Here is a 19189-nt window from a genome sequence, read left to right as displayed (position 1 = left end):
GCTACAGCCTATCTGCATCCTCAGAGGCCAAGGAGCTGAAGCCCATGATATGCAAGTGAGTTAACTGCAGTCAAATAATTGAATGCATTTCTAGAGCAATGTTTACTCTCCCTCTGCTTCAGCATGGCCCTTCAGAGTGTCTGGATGGGACTGAAGACAAAGCACATGCTGCCTGAGGATGCTCCTTTCCCTTCACCAAGAGAAGTTGGGGTATAACTTGCCTCAGGAATTCTTTTAACTCAGAGCCATGGTTCCTGGACTCTTCAATTTCTTCATATAGACAATGCTAATTCTTTCCATGAAATGAGGGAAAATGCCCTTTTGTGGTAGTTTCATGTCTATTTTCTGAATGGTTTTTAAGAACTGTACTGGTGCGGTTGTGGGAATTTGTCCTTCAGTGTTCCCAGTGTTCCCTACATCAACTCAGACTCTGTAAACAGGTGGGCTACATATTTATGAACTTCAGTGGGCTCTGCTGCTTTCCCCTTATCACCAACCAGCCCAAGTGGCTGACCCAGAGCTTCAGACTATTGTTAATAAAACACATAAAATTAATAAAAGGCACTGTAAAAATCAAGATTTCCTCATCAGCCAACTACCCCATGATGAAATGGGAGAAATAAGAGTTTTCATTTAGACTTTCAGGAAAGCCCATCAGTGTAAACTTGTACCAAAAAGCATGGAAGACAATTATCCTGAAATGGACATAGTAAAATGATTGTAGTGTCACAGGATAAGTGAGAAAATACTCAATTAATAATAGAGTGCTTTGTGGTCATTAGAGAGCTATGAGATGATTAGTGTGAAAGTTTCGAGTCTTATCTCATGGTTTGAAGGACATTGACAGATTTCTTAACTACAACTATTGCTAAATGAGGACCGCACAGTGCCAATGGCAATTCTGTCTCTAGTGTGATCAATAGGATCACTCTTTTCCCCCACATATGATCCTGAAAATGGGTTGAGAGTAGTAGGGACACTGTGAAACTCTTGTTCAAATGAAAAATGTGTGCAATAATAATAGAGGATGAGGTTTCTCACTCTTCCCTACCACTGTCATTTTACTTTATTTCAAGAAGCTTTGAAATTTCATGCAAGTAACCATTTCATGAAGATAAAACAAAGTAGAGGTCAAGGGTGTGGTTTTATAGCTCCAACTTCATCACAAGGTGCTCCAGAAGTTCAATTAATTATAAAGTCACTCTCACTCTCAACATTCAGCATCTTTGTCTGACATTTTTCAATAGTGAATATATTAATTTTAAATAGCAGCTCTTGAGCATCCTGCTCTCAAGTCTAAACAACCTCTGCATTAATTTTAAGCACCAGGACATCCAGATGTCTATGCACTCAACTAGGATTTAGGAACACATAGGTGCATAGTAGCTTTTGTCATTAGCAGTTATATAAAGGTCAGGAGAATAAATGCTCTTCTGCATCACACTGTGTTAAGGATTAGAAGCAAAGACACTCAGTACAAAGAGGCTGTAGTACAAGGTCACCCACAACTAAACCTTGAAGTGCTCTGGCACTGAGGAAATGCTCACTAAGAGGTATGTTCACAGGACTTGTCAGTGCACTGAATGGATCCTGAATGTCACTTCTACGGGGCCCTGCTGAAACAGGGTATCTGGTTCCAAGAAGCAAAAACAAAACAAGCCACTAAATAATGCTCTCAAAACATATGCTGGAATAAGAGCTCTGCTTCTCAAAGCTTAATGTGCCTGGGTGTCAGGGGGATTTTGTTGTAAAGTAGTCTAATGTGGCAGGTCTGGGTGAATGCAAGGCCTAGACTTCTGTGTTCATGACACTTTCCCAGGTGCTGCTGATGATTCCAAGGCAAGAACTGCAATTTCAGTAAAAAAGTTGTAGAGGATGAGGAAGATGTTCCGGAGCTTAACTCATTGTGATCAACAGCTCTGAAGGGTAACTTGCTCTTTTAAAGAAAAGCCTTCAGACTAAATCTAAAAGCAGAGCCATAAACTAGGATGGCTCTTTCCAATGACCTCCTTAGTCATGGTCCAGATGCAACATTCAAGCACCTCTTTCATGCTCCTAAAAATTCAGATTTTCATGTGTGAAAATCAATTACACATGTATCTTTGAATACAAGGGCATAGGTTTATAAGTGGTTCTCGCATTATAATATCCAATACATTTCAACCTCAGAGTAATGAATGTCAGGCAGTGAGAAGGCCATGTACTCAGCTAAGAGTTCTGAGACAATCCTCTACAAGTACAAGAATATATTATGTTGATAAATTAGTTACACATGTGGTTATTTAAAGAAACAACCATATTATTGATGCTATCCTAGAGTGAGGAGTATCACCCCAATCTGAAGCTGGAACATGAAAAATAGTGTATATTTTGACAAATAACAGTAGCAAAAGTTAACACACAAAAAGATGGAGTATCAAGTTCTCTCTGTAGTGGTGCTATGCTTGGCTTGAAGTGAATTAAACCAACAAAGTCCATGCCCTTGAGACTTTTATAATCTAAGATAAGAAAGGGTAGAGCTCTTTCCTTTGCTGTCCCAAGAAATAAAGAGGTTAAATTCTTTGTCACAAAGAACATCCATGGCATTTCTTAGGGGAATTTACAGGAAAGCAAAGCAAGATTGAATTGCTGTATAGAGAGATCGGGAAGTACAATTGTATTATCCTCTCTTCTCACTCGGAAAATCATTTTTCCCTTCAATCTTCATGACCAATTCTTACCAGCAAAACTAGAAGACCTGGAAGCCAAATACTCCATATCCACAGATAAAAACCAGTTGTATTTGTGGAATTTTAGGGGGTTCTACAAACACATGTGGAACTCATTGCTTTCTATTGATTTAAAGGTTATTTGGGGTGAAACTATCAGGCAACATGGACAGTTAACAGACCATGACTCAAACAATAATAACCTTTCCACAGTGAACTGACATCTCTGTTTCCAACAGCAAAGTGTCAAGGTATTGGTAATAGCCATGGGTTCCGTAGCAATAATACTTCTGTTGCATTGCTAAACTAATACCAGAGTAAGTATGTAGGCTAAGACAGGAGGGGCATCGAAGTGTAATTATTTAAACCCCTGACAACTAGATCATATTATGAGGAACAGTTATTCTCAACCTCTAGTCAGTCTTAATAATATTAAATATGAAACAAATTCATAGTACAAACACATTTTATTGAGTTTAATGTACAAGTTTTACCATATATAAACTTGTATAAAATAATTATTAAGAAGAAAATGTGTGATAGTCATGTTTCTTTACAAAACAACATTTATGACTCTGGAAATTGACAGCTATAACAAGTGCGAAGTTATTCATTAGGAGTTCAAAAGCAAATGTGTTAAGAAAAATGAATTGAATGGTTCACATCTGGGTAGAGAAGTTTCTCTTATCTCTGCAAGCCCAGCCTGCACACACATTATTACCCAATTTTGTCTCTGAGATGTCTCCCTTGACTCCCATAAAGGACTCCTAGTTAAATGCACACGTTTTAATGTGATATGTCTGTATATATTTATTTTACATAATAAAAGGCTTAAGGCTCATAATACAAATAATACTTATATGTTACTGATATCCAAGTGTTTAACATCATTTATATGTCAAATGAATATGACATGAGGTACTATTAGTATGAAATATCATACCTCCCTTCTTCATAGACTCATAATGATTAACACAACCATGTTTATTGAACCAGGATGGACACATTCTACACTGAATTCCTTCTATAACTTGATTTCTTTATCCTCCTTTTGAAAATGACAGAAGACTAAGATAAGATGAGACACAGAGAAGATAACCTTTTTTTTTTCACTAACATCAAAATAGAGAAAATCCTGTTGACCATGAGATTTCTACCAGAATATTAATTCCACTACCTTTGTTATTATAAGTTCTTTCAAATGTTTTGCTTCATGAAAGCAACTATGATTTTCCATATCATTGTACTCTCAGGGCTTATTTCTTTTCTGTTTAACATCACTTTCTAATAATCATTCTTTAACACCTTGGCATCAATGCTTTTATATCTAATTGGTTAGTTTGCCTGCTTTCTTTACTTGACTTTGACTTCAATCGTTTATAGAGGTTTGGCTCACATTGCCACAAGACTCCTAATTCTTTTCCCCTGATCTGGTCACAGTTTTGTCCAATCTGTCTCCAACATTCATCTTATCCTGTATCTCTTGTGTTTATAACCCAAACTTATCTCTGGTACTGGCAAGTGAAGAATCTTGGGATACTTTTCCCAGCATGAAAGAAATTTGTGATTAAAGATGTTCAAGTGGCAGAGAGAAGCAGAAAGTCCAGTGTTTATTTTCTTCCTAGATAATGTAAAGTCTACTACATGTGCTTCTAACTCTTAGCTACATTTTTGTGACCTCAGGTTGGTGAATAAAGTTTTCCTTTTCCCAAGGAAGACAAAGACAATGCAAGACAGATTTGTTGCAATTTAGTTCAGTAAATGCAATCATATCGAGTCAAAACAATGGATCTTCTGAATGCTAAATTACCATCAAGCATTCATTAGCATAATTTGCTGGCCAGAATTTAGATAAAGCAAGGTAGATTGTTATGATTGTCTCTGGTCCACAGAGTACAGCAGGATACAATCATTCTCTCCACCAAGAGAATATGTTACTGTCATGTCAAATTATTCACCTTCTGCAGGGGATGAACTTCTCCAGGAAGCTTGAAATGCATCTCTAGTTCTATATGGCACTGGATTTTTGTCATAAAAAAGATAAGGGAAGATTTTTTAAAATCTCCTTTCAGAGAAACAGTATTCACTGCTATGATTAGAGAGAAGGGGACTTAAATCTCTTGAATATCAAAGAGAGGAAGACAGCCCTCGGCCATCATCATTGCTCAGCTGCTTTGACTAAAACAGGAGACTCAAAAGGATTCCTCTCATTTTAGCTCTTGGGATAGGAAATAAAATCTTTGATCTTATATACCTGTATGAGAAATCTTGGCCTATTATGGACATTTTCACCTCACTATGTAACTACACAGGACATTTTCAGAGATGCAAAAAGATAACATGGAATATTAGAGGAACTTTATATTTCATATGAATGAGGAAATTTGGCTTATATTTAACTCCTGTGTTCCCATCAATAGTTCATGCACATTCTCCTTCCTGCCTGTTAGCTAGTTCATGTACCCTGTCTCCCAAGATCTGTTTTCACATAATGAGCTTACTTCTTTTTAAGAATAATAGTATTAAGTGATTCCTTCTATATAATCACTTTTTTATTCTATAATAATTGAAAATGTATTCATTAATAAATAAACATAGCAAATATGAAGATTGTTCAAAGCTGTATGTGAGAGGAAACCATTAAGGTTAATATTGAGTCCAGAAAATGCATTTTCTCTTCATTGGACAGAAAAATCTATAATGGTTTAATTATACAAATCATAGATTCTCATTTATCAAGTTTTTAGAAGAACTATCCTAAAAATATCTGATCCACTGTAAGAAAAGCAGTATATTGAAGGCAGATAACTAATAGATGAAACAATTGTGAGCTTACCTCCTAACAATCCTAAATACATTTTTTGATGAATAAACAAGATACATAAAACTGATGTGCCAGGACAAATAGCTGGCACTGGAAAGGAAAACACCAGTCAAATCTACAAAGAGTCCCACATACCTACCCAACAATGGAAACTCAATGAAGGTTGGTTAGATGTTCTAAGAGTGAGTCAATTAATTAATAATCATTTATATTCTGATTGAAGTAGGCAAACTAACCTGTAATTGGAGAGAAATTGCTTTGTTATCTCACTGAGACTGCAGTAAGTTATCCAAGTGAAACTGAAGAATGCCTGGAAAAGCTGCCAGGTTTTCCATACATATGTTCCCCACTTCAGAGCTCCAGATGGCTTTCCTGCTATTTCTGTTGGTGAGAAGACCATTATCAAAGAAGATACAGTTTCAAGGCTTCCTTCAATTTCAGTCTTTGTTTATTTGTTTTTAGTTGTTATTGTTTTTTTCAAGATAAAATTAATTCTTTTACACTATATAAATGAGAACATACAGAAAGGCAATAGAAAGAAAATATAAACCACCCACAACTCCACCGTGGCTTCTCCACTGTGGAGAGTCTCTCTCAGCAATTTCTTATAATATGAAAAATCCTTTTCTTATGTGTCACCATCTCTCTTTTTCAGAAACAGATCATACAGTATGTGGTATTTTGAAATGTGTCTTTTGTACAACAAGTATTCATCTTATGAAATATGAGTCTACTACAGAATTGTAATATTATTTCTTGTGTAATATTTCATAGGTAGGTGTGCTGTTGCATCTTAAATACCTTTTGTCAGACACTGAAATTATCTCAATTCTCTCCTATAATCAAACTAAAAATTTGAAAACAGCTTCATTTCTTTAGGCTGTCTTCATACAGAGATGCTTGGTTAAGAATTTAATAAATATGACATAAATTTTTCTCCCAGAAAGTTTAAACCTATTTTCTATCTTTCTGAAAGGGCATCATACTGCATGTTCACCTCATTAGTAGTAATATATACTATGATTCATTTTTATAATTTTTTATTTTATTAATCTTCATCACTGTGGGGGACATCAACATTTGCATATGGTCATCACTGATTCTATTACTTTAGGTTATGCTTTTCCATATTCTTAAGCCATTATTTCTGGAGATACATAGTTTTTTCTTATTTAAATTCTGAAGATATTGTAAGTGTTAAGTATATTAAAGTATTGCTAATCATATATACGAGAATTCATTTTATATATAAGAATTGGCATACTCACTGTCTAAAAACGGATCTTATTCCCAGAAAACTTCAGGGTACCATCTTGGCCGTAGAACATCATCAGCACTGCACCAAGGGGACTGATGTTCTTTATAATGTTCACAGTATGATTTGAAATGACTCAGCACTCTTCACAAAATGTTAGGTGGCCGCTAGGGGGCATCAAATAGTTACTTGAGCAAGAATCATGACCAAGAAACTCCTACAGGGGCATTTGTTCATTCATTCATTGACCCATTGGTATGTGCCAGGTCTGTGCATGAATCAAGGAAAGTATTTGAAATAAGAGTAGGACCCCTAAGGCACTGAAATTCTGCAAAACATGTCTTTACTATGGACTTCTGAATTGCACAAGTATCAATAACCTAATAAATATGTATCAGTGAAATGAGGAAATATATGAAATTCTATCAGCGTTTCATGCCTCTAGTGAGCTACATACCATGCAAATTCACATAAGAGTTGTCCTTTACTCATTCTTATGGCTATGCTACAAGCTACTTTCCTTTTGAGTTCCTGCCAAGTATCTATCAGGAACTGGGAAATTTTACAAATCATATAATATGGTTTAAGGAAAACATTTTATTGAACAGAAAGCAACCTTAAAAGCCAAAAGATGCTGAGAAAATAAAATGCAGCCCCTTGTTTCCCTTGTCCTCTCACAAGAGGTGAGGTGGGGCCAAGCAACTGCTATGGAAGGGCATGGGCCCTGGTAATTTGCCTACTTATGGAAGATATGATAAAATAACCCAAGCAGTCTGCCCCCACCCCCATCCCAAGCCATCTGAATAGGACACCAACCTTCACTGGAGTGACCCGGGAAACCAGCTGCCTGGAACCATGGAGCCTGCAGGAATGTATAGTCTCCAGCACTGATGAGTGAGTCACTAGTACACTGCACACAAGGGGAAAAGGAACCATGAGCCATGGGCAGTTCACTGCCCGGGAAATGCAGAGTGAGCTACAGCATATGTCTAGGCATTGCCGCTCAGGACACTACATTTTTTTTTTTTTATGGACACTACATTTTTGATGACATATTACCATACTTACATTTTTGATGACTTATTACTATACTTAAGAATTCATACTACTGTATTCAAGATTTCATTGTGGTATATTACATTTTCCATGAAGGCCTCAAAATATTTCTCATATACAACTACTTCCTTCACTCTGACTTGGACACTTATACCATCAGTGTTCCTTGAGTGGGACTGTGTTTGCTGTAAAAGTGACACCACGTGACTTTCAAGGCTAACCAATGAATTTTCCCACTAGATCTTCTTGAGAAACTCATTCCTGAGAGTTGTTCTCCATGTGATGATTTGCAAATATATATTCTCTATATAGATGCACTACTGAAGTGCCAGGCGATAGCCAGAGCCACCTCCAGACACAGGACTGAGCTTCAGGATAACCTCAGCCCAACTGCAACAGAAGAGTCACTGAGCAAGAACCAGTGTAGAGTCTAACTAAGGTCCACAGCCACTGAGAGTTAGTAATAAGATGTTTGATGTTTTTTAAAGCCATTATATTATTGAAGCAATTGCTATATAGCAATCAACAAGTGGAGCAAATATATATATTTTCTGCACCTCTATAAAAAAGTGAAAGTATATACCAGTGAACTATTATGTGCTTCTTTTCAGTTCCAGTTGATAAAAATAACATAGCCCAGGGGAAAGTCAGGGAAGTGATGAATGTTTCTTTCTCCTTCAATAGCTATCATCTTGGTTGAAACTAGGGGATTCCAAGGAAAATGCATGTCCAATAACTATCAATTTTCAAAATTAATGCATATTGATCAAAAGAAAAGTAGTTAATGGAACATGAAAATAGTTAATGGAATATAAAATCTTCCATAACTGCCAAAAGAATGAAATTATTTCACATTTTAATTGAATTTTAAAACTGAACTAAAAATGGTGCTTTCATGTCTGTCTGGCCAAGATAGACTTGCAGATACCAGGTGTATTAGTCAGCTTTTCCATTGTTGGAACCAAATACTTAACCACCACAGCTTAAAAAATGTTCATTTGGCTCATGGTTTCACAGGATTCAGTGCATGGTCAGCTGACTTCAAGGCAGAAGCATCATGGTGGAGGACATGATGGAATAAAGTTTTATAGTTCATGTCAGCCTAGAAGAAGAGTACAGGAAAAGAGTCCCAAAGACATGGCTAAGGATAAGATATAGACCTAAGTTCATGCCTCCATTGCCAAACCAGACACACACACAAGTGTGCTTTACTAATCCCCTAAGCAGCTCTAAAGCCAATCAAGTTGACAAACTAGCTTAACTGTCACACAATATTTTCCTCCCTGTTGAAATAACCCTCCACAAAAAAACAAGAGAAAGATTTATGAAAGATAGTAATTCATAATACATAGGAAATAGATAATGTGAATTCTCTACCACTGTGGTATTAAATGCCTTGAAAGGTTTGTGGGGCATGACACCAGGAAGAGGAAACTATATAGGCAGCATTCTAATCATTTCTCTCAGTGGGCATGACAACAAAAGCTATGGAGATACCAATCTGGCAAGAGTTTTACAGAATTGAATACGCGGGGTGGTGGTGGGGAGAATGAGAGAGAGAGAGAGAATAATAGATATTTGCAGTGGATATATGGGGCCACCTCCAATATTAGGAGGGTACTGATCAGTGTATGGATGTGGAAAAATTATATAATATTGACCAAAGAATAATCTACAAGAAATGAATAGGGGAAACTTTAAGAGTAGCCACAGAAAAGTGCCATACTATAGGGAAATGAACAAAGTTAAAGATGGTAGATTTCTCATTGGAAGCAATGCAAGTGAGAAGACATCAGAGTAACATTTTGAACTACTGAAAGAAAAAGAAAAATCTGCCAACTTAGACTCCTATGTCTAGAGAAAAAAAATTTTCAAAACAAAATGAATATCAACACATTTTCAGTTATGCTATAAACACTAAGGTGATTAAAAGAAAACAGTGCTAAAAAGGGAATATGGTATAAAGGAGAATTATAAAAAATGAATTACTCAAAGAGGAGAAACCAGAAAAAAAGTAGAACAAATAGAATAAAGTAAAAAAATAGAAAGATGATATATTTACACATAACTTTGTAAAATGTAAATGACCTAAGTACTTCAATTCCAGAGATTGATTATGAGACTGGGTGGAAAAGCAAGACCCAGCTGTATGTTGCTTACAGAAAATGCACTTTAGACATAAAGAAACTTTGGTTAAAAAGGAAATTGCAAAAGAAAATATTTCATGCTAGCCTCTGTTAAAAAGGAATCTGACAGGCTATAATACCAGACAAGGACTTAAAAATACATTTTATTAACAGTAAGGAAAATAGTTTTATAACAATAAGACAGTAAAGAATTTCAGAAGTCATAACAGTCCTAAATATTCATTCACCTAGAAGTAGCATAGATTCTACTGTTACAGAGGAAGGAATTCTTCCTGCCCCTTCTGTGAAACCAGAAACCAGATACTTGATACCAAAACCAGAAGACATTACAAGGAAAGAAAAAGCTACAATCTAGCATGTTCCCCTTGTGAACATAAATGCAACTAATTTGTAACAAAATTTAGCAAATGAATTAAATAATGCATAACAAAGAAAAAAATTAGGAAATATGTCTCACCACAGAAATGCAAAATTGGTTACTATTCAGAAATGAGCCAATGTAATACAATATATTAAAAAACTAAATATATAATATGTATATATGTATACACACAAACACATAATCTCAACAGAAGCATTAAAAATACAGTTTCCAAGTTGTGATGGATTAACTCCTCATTTATCAATTTTATGATGGTACAGAATTGTACTCTTACAACCTCTCTGTTCTTCACATTCAGTACGTCATTCAAATAATTGCAGGAGATAGTCAACATGTTATTATAAAAACTGTAGGCTACATGATTTTGCCCAACTGTAGTCTTATCTAAGTGTTCTAAGTATGTTTAAGGTTACAACATCTGGTAAGTTGGGTGCATTGAATGCATTTTCAACATACAATATTTTCAAATTATACCGAATATATTAAGAAATAACACCATTAGGAAGCTCTTCCATTCTTCCCACGCTCCAAGGACAGAGAAGCTGAGCCAGTCCCAGCACCCAGAAGGAAGCTCCCCCGCCACCATCCCATGCTCCTAGAGCAGAGAAGGTGAGCTGTGTGGGTGCCAGAAGCACACCCCCCCCGCCCCGTAGAAATGAGAAGACATGTAAACAAGCCTCAAAAACAGACTTCTAGATCACCTACAGCAACCCTAAAGGGAAACGAGATGGATCAATCTGATACTCAACCACCTGGACTCTCTGAACTGGCAACAAAAAAGGATCTGGGAAAAATGAAATCAGAAATGATTTCTCAGATAACAGCAAAGATTGTGCTCATAGTGCAAGACATGATTAATAAATCTAGAGAGGACATAGATAAAAAAAAATAGAGGATCTGAGTAACATGATGGAATCCCAACATAGGAAACAAATGGAATCCATAAAACAGTTGCAAACAGATTTCCAGGAGATTAAAAACTCCATCTAAAGTATGTGCAGCAGAATGAACCAATGTGAGGATAGAATTTCAGATATAGAAGATAAGATTGCAATTAGTGACCAGGAAAAGAAAAATTGCTTTAAAATTGTAAGGGAACATGAGAAATCAATTCAGCAGCTGCTAGATAATGCAAAGAAGAATAACATAAGACTGATTAGAGTCAATGAAGAAAGAGGAGAGAGTGCAGATGACATAAAAATCTATTCACAGAAGTGATGGCAGAAAACTTCTAAAAGAGGGGAAAAGAACATGACATACAGATAAGTGAGGTATATAGGACTCCAGCTAGTATTGATCAAAAAAAATCTACACATAGGCATATAATAGTTAGGATTTCAGAAATCCAACAGAAGAACAAAATTCTACAAGCAGTGAGAGAAAAGAAACAAATCACATACAAAGGAAAGCCCATCAGAATCACCAAAGACTTCTCAATACAAACCCTCAAGGCAAGAAGAGCTTGGAGTGATGTATTTCAAGCCCTAAAGGAAAACAGCCTCCAACCCAGATTGATGTACCCTACAAAACTATCTTTCAAAATTGATGGAGAAACAACATACTTTCATGATAAAGAGCACCTCAGGAACTTCATTCATACCAAACTAGCACTCCAAAAAATTTTAGACAATACCCTAGGAAAAGACAATGAGGATCACAACCCCAGGAAACCCAGCAGAATGAATCCATTGGGCATGACAAATTAAATGCAAAGGGGGAGAATCCAACAAAAAGAAAAAGTCATGACAAGGCTTTTGAAACTTTGAACTTCATCTCCCTAATGAGTGTATAATTCAATCTTGTTATTGTACTGATTAGTATTTTTTTGATTCTAGAGTTGCACACCTTTCCTTGTGCTATACTGGCTATTTATTATCTTCTTATGTCTACTTCTTAATTGGGTTGTCTATTAATGAGCTGTAAGAGTTCTTTATATATTCTGCTCATAGGTTATATGCATTGTAAATATGGTCTGTTTAAGGACTACTTTTCATTTTAATGATGTCATTTAAAGTTCTAAATTTTGATGGAATCTCATTTATCAATTTTTTTCTTTTATACATCATGTTTTCTTTATCCTACGAAGTTCTTGCCTACCCTAAATTCGTAAACATTTTTCCTTATAATTTCTTCTTAAAGTTTTATACTTTTAGGCTTTCATATTTAGGTTCATAGATCCCTTCAAGTCATTTTCATGTATGGAAATAAAGGATTGAGGTTATTTTTTTATATACGGATACCAGATGTTCTAGTGTCATTTGCTGAAAACACTATCTCTTCCTCAGCTCTTGAATTGAATTCATATTCTATAAAATGCTAATGTCAATTAATCTTTCAAAACTCAGTGCACCATATATGTGTGGTTCTATTTCTAGATTCTCTATTTATTCCAATGATCTATATGTCTTTCCTTACACCAACACTGCCTTGATTACTGTAGCTTTAGAAGAAGTCTTAAAATTAGGTACTAAATGTCTTTCAACACAGTTTTTTGTTTTGTTTTGTGTTTTTTAAATTTTTCTAGGTCCTTTGTACTCCTACATAACTTTTAAATTTCAATATCCAATTCTTCATTTATAGCAAGTATACACAGACCTGAATTTTTATATATACCTTGTGTTTTCTAATCCTTTTCTAATTCAAATACAAGTTCTAGGGGCTCCTAGAGATTTCTTAGTATTTTCTCTGTAGATGATCATTTCATCTAGATATAAAGATTTTGCTTCTCCCTTGCCAATCCTATCCTAATTGTGTCATTTTATTGCCAGACTATTTTGGTTGGACCTAGGTTTCAAAGTTTAATGGACAGATAAAGAGTACGCATATCTGCCCTTGTTCCCCACCTTAAGGAGAAAGCATTGTATCTTCTCCATTCATAAAAGGCATTTTTGCTGGAAGTATGGAGTACACGTCTTTAATCTGTTGAGAGGGTTCTGTTCTACTTCTAGTCTCCTGATAGCTTTTACCATGATCAGCTGTAGAATTTAGTCCAATACTTTTTCTCCAACTAGTGACAGGATCATATGGCTTTTTCCTTTCTTCTGTTAAAATGATGACTTTTGGGGGTGGATCTTCCAATGCTGAACCAACACTGCCATCCCTATAACAAAACCACTTTCTACATCCTGCCAGATCTGACTTCTAATAGTTTGTTTTGTTAAACATATTTCTAACTATGTTCATACTTTTTTCTTCTATTATCTTTATCCAGTTTTAGGATTAGCATAATGCTGATTTCCTAAAATGAGGGGAGAAGTGTTCCTTCTTTTTCTGCTTTAATTGTTTGATATAATTTATCAGTTAAAATGTATATGAGCCTGCTGTTGTCATATAGGTAGTTTTTCAAGCTAGGAATATACTTTCTTTAATAGGTGCTATTCAAATTTTATATTTGCTCCAGAGTTAGTTTCATTAATTTGTCTTCCAAGGTACTTCTTAGAAGTTGTAAAATTTATTTCAAAACAGACTTTTGAAATATGCTTTCTATATCCTTTTAAATTCTGTAAAATCTGTGGTAATGTCTCCTAGATCTTGATATTGTAATTTAAAAATGTATAATTGATATTGTGTAACAGGAAGAAAAGTTCTAAAGGAGCAGGGGAAGTGGGAGGGGTAGGGGAAAGGAAAAAAGGGAAAAAGGGAAAAGAAAAAATATGAGAAAAGGAAAAAAATGGAAACAAAATCTTTGCAAATAGGGAAGGCTGGAGGGAGTGAAGGGAGGGCAAGGGAAGGGGAAAAAAAATAAGAACCAAGATACTCATGTAATGGTACAAGATCCCAATGATGAATGTAACTATTTTATACCTAAAAAGTACCAATAATCTTAATGGAAAGAGAAAAGAAATACCATTATAAGTCAAAGAGGGGAGCATCTGTATATAACAAAAATCCAAAATCGTTTCCTGATAAGCATTAAACAGGAACTTCCTCAGCCTAATAAAGGACATCTACAAGAACCCTGAAGCTGATATATTTGATAGTGAAAGACAGATGCATATCAGCATTTTTCCAATCACAAGTCTTACTTGGTATTTCACTGACATCCTATTTAGAGCAATGAGTCAAGAAAAGGAAGTTAAGGAAATTATTTTAATAAAGCACAAATTAAGGACATTAGAAAAGATAAAGTAGGACTATCTTTATTCACAAAGTACATGATAATCTATAAAGGAATTCTGAAGGAATCTAAAAAGAAACTACTTGATATAGTAGATTAAGTTTATAAATTTACATTACTGCAGAGTAGAAAATAAATATAAAAGTCAATTATACTTCTGTATAATAGCAATAAACAATGACAATTGAAGATAAAATAGTAGCATAAAAATTACCCAGTAAATTGAATAAATATATGAAACACTGAACACTAAAAACTGAAAAATATTTCTGAGAGAAATTTAAGACAATCTAAATTAGATGTTTTGCATTTGTAGTTTAGAACACTTTATATTGCTAAGACTATCAATAAGTCAATGAAATTCTAATGATAATCTCATAATTTTTTTGGTCAAAATTTACAAAGAACTATAAGGGAATCACAGAGGCAAGTGGGAGATTGAACATGATAACAGTTTTGTTTGGTTGGTTTGCTTTTGCAGTGCTGAGGATCAAATCCAGGGTGTTGTACACACTAAGTCCATGTTCCACCAAAGACGAAATGTTAATATGTGAATGTCATTTTCTTTGTGGGATGTAGTTATAAACTGGAGAGAATATGTACATCTCTATTACAGTCAGGTGGCATAGAAATTATGCTAATAAATGTGGCAATAATATTGAGCAAAATAGTTTTCTAATATAAAATCACCATTTGGGGGAAATGGGAAAGAAAAATATGAAAGTACTTAGGAAGTCAGAAAGGAGAACAAGTTCACAAAATATCTCTACCAAAAAGGCAAAGGATAAGTCATCCAGTGCTTACTCTTAATTTTTAATTTTGGAATAAAATCTTTCTCCATTCTCTGTCTAATCTTAATAAAGTGTCAGGTAAAGTAAAAGCAGACAGACATTGCCATTTACTTTTATGATCTTTTCATGCCAACAGCTAAATTGTCTTGGTATCAACCATTGCAATTCACACTATACATAAAAAAGGCAGAAGGAGTTCAAAGAGAGCACTCAAAAAGAACATGGAAGAGTTTTTGTTTGGCTGTTTTTTGTGGATCTAGGGATCGAAACCAGGGTCTTACACATGCTAAGACCATGCTAAGCACATGCTAAGCCCATGCAAGGCCCAGAAGAGTTTCTAAAGGACAATAAGCTACTCTTCTTGTCACATGACTGTCTCCTCCTTTTCCAAAATAGTGCTCGGCGTTTTTCTGTTTCCCTTCCTTCAAGGGTCCTATGCATGTTTCTGACTCTACACACTCATTATTTGTGTCACCTCCTTTGTTTCTTAATTATTTATTTTAATTGACCACAGCTATGATGTGGGCTTCAAATACCTGGTTGAATTCCCCAGTCAAGTAACAAGATGGCAAAGTGTTCAAATTCAACAGGAATATTTTTTCCCTTTTTAATTATTTTATTGGTACATTTTAGGTAAATAATATGTTTACATTTATTATTGGGTGCTTGTACCTGTACATGATGTATCTTAGTTATTATTTTCCCCCCATTACCTGTGCACCCTTCACTCCCTCCACCCTTCCCTATTTACATAGATTTTGTTTCCATTTTTTTCTTTTCTCATAATTTTTCCTTTCTCTTTTTCCCTTTCCCCTTCCCCTCCCGCCACCCCAACCCCTTTGGAAATTTTCCTATTTCAAATTATCAATTATTCATTTTAATCATTTTAATTCTTATTTACACTTTCAGTTTTTCACACTAGAGAAACTATTCAGTATTTACACATGAATGTCGTATTTATTTCACTTAAGAGTATGGCCTCAGTATGAATCCATTTAGCTATAAATGTCTCTAGTTTCTCATTCTTTATGGCTGAGTAGTACTCCATTTTATATAAAAAAAAAACACACACATCTTCTTTATCCAGTCTCAAGTTGATAGGCACTTGGACTGTTTCCAAGCCTTAGCTATTACAAACTCTGTTGCTATAAACATGGGTGCACATATATCACTGTGGTATGATTCATTTAATTCTTTGGGGAAGATACCCAGCAGGGAAATAGCTGGGTCAAATGGGACCTGTAGTCCTAGTTCTTTGAGATATCTCCATACTGATTTCCATAGTGGTTGCACCAGTCTGCACTCCCACCAACAATGGAGAAGGAATCCTTTCTCTCCAAACTCCTCCCAGCATTTGTTGTTGGTTGATTTCTTCATAGCAGCCATTCTTTCTGGGGTGAAGTGGAATCTCAGCATTGTTTTCATCTGCATCTCTCGAATGACTGGTGATGCTGAACATTTTTCATATATTTATTGGCTGCTTTTACTTCTTTGTCTGAGAAATGGCTGTTCACTTAGAATGGCCATTTTTGAATAGGGTTTTTGAATTGGGGGGGGTCTGATTTTTTCAGTTCTTTATATACTCTAGATAGTAGTCCTTTGTCTAAGGTACAGCTGCTAAAAATTTTTGCCCTCATTGTAGGTTCTCTCTTAGCTCTGTCGGTGGTTTCTCTTGCAGTGCAGAAGGTTTTTCATATGATGAGATCCCAGTTGTTCATCTTTGTGCTTGCTCCCGGGCTACTGAGGTTTTGTTCATAAAGTCTTTTCCTATGCCAATATCATCAAGAGTTCTACCTAACTTATCTTCCAGCAAGTTTAGTGTTTCTGTCTTAATATTTAGATCTTTAATCCACTAAGATCTTAGTTTAGTGCATGGTGACAGGTATGGGTCTAGTTTTAATCATTGGCAGGTTGAAATCCAGTTTTTCCAACACCATTTATTAAATCGGCTATCTTTCCTCCAATGAGGGTGGTTGGTTCCTTTGTCAGAGATGAGGTGGCTGAATATGTCTGCAGTTGTTTCTGCATCTTTTAATCTATTCCACTGACCCTTGGGTCTGTTTCTTTGCCAGTACCATGCTGTTTTTATCACAGTAGTTTTGTGGTACAGTTTCAACTTGGGGATTATGATACCCCCAGCCATGTCTCAGTTGCCAAGAATTGCTTTTGCTATTCTAGGTTTCTTCTGATTCCAAATGAATTTTTGGATGGTTTTCTCTAGTTCTGTGAACTATATTGTTGGAATTTCAGTCAGCATTGCATTAAATCTACATAGCAGTTTTGGAAGTATGGCCATTTTTACTACATTGGTTCATCCTACCCAGGAATAAGGGATATCTTCCCAATTCCTTGTATCCTCTTAGATCTCCTTTTGCATAGTGCTGTAGTTTTCAGTGTAGAGGTCTTTTGCTTCCTTTGTTAGGTTGATTTCTAGATATTTCATTTTTTTAGATGCTATTGTAAAAGGAATTGTTTCCCTAATTTCTCTCTCAATGAGTCTACTATTTGCATATAAGAAGGCTATTGTTTATTGAGTGTTGATCTTATATCCAGCTACTCTACTGAAATTTTCAATTAGGTATAGAAGACTTTTGACCCAGTTTTTTGGTTCTTCTATATAAAGTATCATATCATCAGGAAATAATGACAGCTTAACTTCTCCCTTTTCTATCTTTATACCTTTATTACTTTCTGTTTTCTAATTGCTATGGCTAATGTTTCCAGAACTATATTGAACAGGAGTGGTGATAGTGGGCATCCTTGTCTTGTTCCTGATTTTAGCATGAAAGTTTTCAGTTTTTGACCATTTAGTATGATGTTGGCTGTTGGTTTTTCATAGATAGCCTTAATCAGGTTGAGATAAAGACATTCTATTCCAATTTTCTGTAGTGTTTTTTTCATGGATGGGTGTTGTATTTTGTCAAATGTCTTTTCTGCATCTATTGAGATGATCATATGAATTTTGTCCTTGACACTGTTAATATAGTGTACTACATTTATTGATTTTCGAATGTTGAATCAACTTTGCATCCCTGGAATAAATCTGACTTGGCCAGCGTATATAATCTTTTTGATGACCCTATGTATTTTGTTTGCCAGTATCTTGCTGAGGATTTTTACATTTATGTTCATTAGGGAGATTGGTCTTTAGTTCTATTTTTGTGCTGGGTCTTGCCCTGGTTTTGGAATCAAAGTAACACTTGCTTCCAGGAATGAATTGCTTCCCTTTCAATTTCCCTGATGAGTTTTTTTTTTAATTCTTTTATTGGCACATTGTAGGTATACAACACAATAACATTTCTCATTGGGAATTGTACCTTTACATAATGCATCTTGGTTCTTATTTTTTCCCCATTCCTAGCCCTCCCTTCATGCCCTCCACCCTTTCCTATTTACAAAGACTTTATTTCCATTTTTTCCATTTATCACCATTTTTCCTTTCCCTTCTTTCCTTTCCCCTGCCCCTCCCACTACCCCTACCCCTTTGGACCTTTTCTTCCTATTTTACATTTTTGATTATTCATTCTAATCCTTGGTACATTTTAGGTATACAATATAATGATATTCATCATTCGAAATTTGCACCGTTACATAGTCTCTCTGGGTTCTTATTTTTCACCCTTGCCCAGCCCTCCCTTCAAACCCTCCAGTCCTCCCTATTTACAAAGATTTTGCTCCTATTTTTCCATTTTTTCATATTAATCCCATTCCCTTCTATCCTTCCTCTAGCCCTCCCACTTCCTTCCCCTTTGTCCCTTTTCTTCCTATTTCACATTACCTGTTATACATTTTAGTTCTTAATTACACTTTCAGTTTCTCACACCAGAGAAACTATTCAATATTTACACATGTGTGTCTTATTTGTTTCACTTAAGAGTATTGCCTCAATGTGCATCCACTTAGCTATAA

General features: G+C 35.4%; 1 long non-coding RNA gene across 1 annotated transcript in view; it reads right to left on the bottom strand.

Annotated features, from left to right (window-relative positions):
• Nucleotides 1-19189, bottom strand: part of LOC110344356 (uncharacterized) — an 85342-nt gene that overhangs the window by 46104 nt on the left and 20049 nt on the right. The window contains exons 3-5 of the long non-coding RNA XR_015444061.1: nucleotides 7604-7697; nucleotides 6801-6954; nucleotides 5769-5913 (exon numbers count right to left, since the gene is read on the bottom strand). This is a non-coding gene — a long non-coding RNA (uncharacterized LOC110344356). The remainder of the gene's footprint in view (nucleotides 1-5768; nucleotides 5914-6800; nucleotides 6955-7603; nucleotides 7698-19189) is intronic.

The sequence above is a fragment of the Heterocephalus glaber genome, unplaced genomic scaffold (genome assembly GCF_053883595.1).
Source record: "Heterocephalus glaber isolate CG9 unplaced genomic scaffold, H.glaber_assembly_v1.0 deba00001593, whole genome shotgun sequence".
NCBI classification, from domain to species: domain Eukaryota; kingdom Metazoa; phylum Chordata; class Mammalia; order Rodentia; family Bathyergidae; genus Heterocephalus; species Heterocephalus glaber.
The sequence above is the reverse complement of the archived record's forward strand: the minus strand, read 5'-3'. Positions and strand labels throughout refer to the sequence as shown.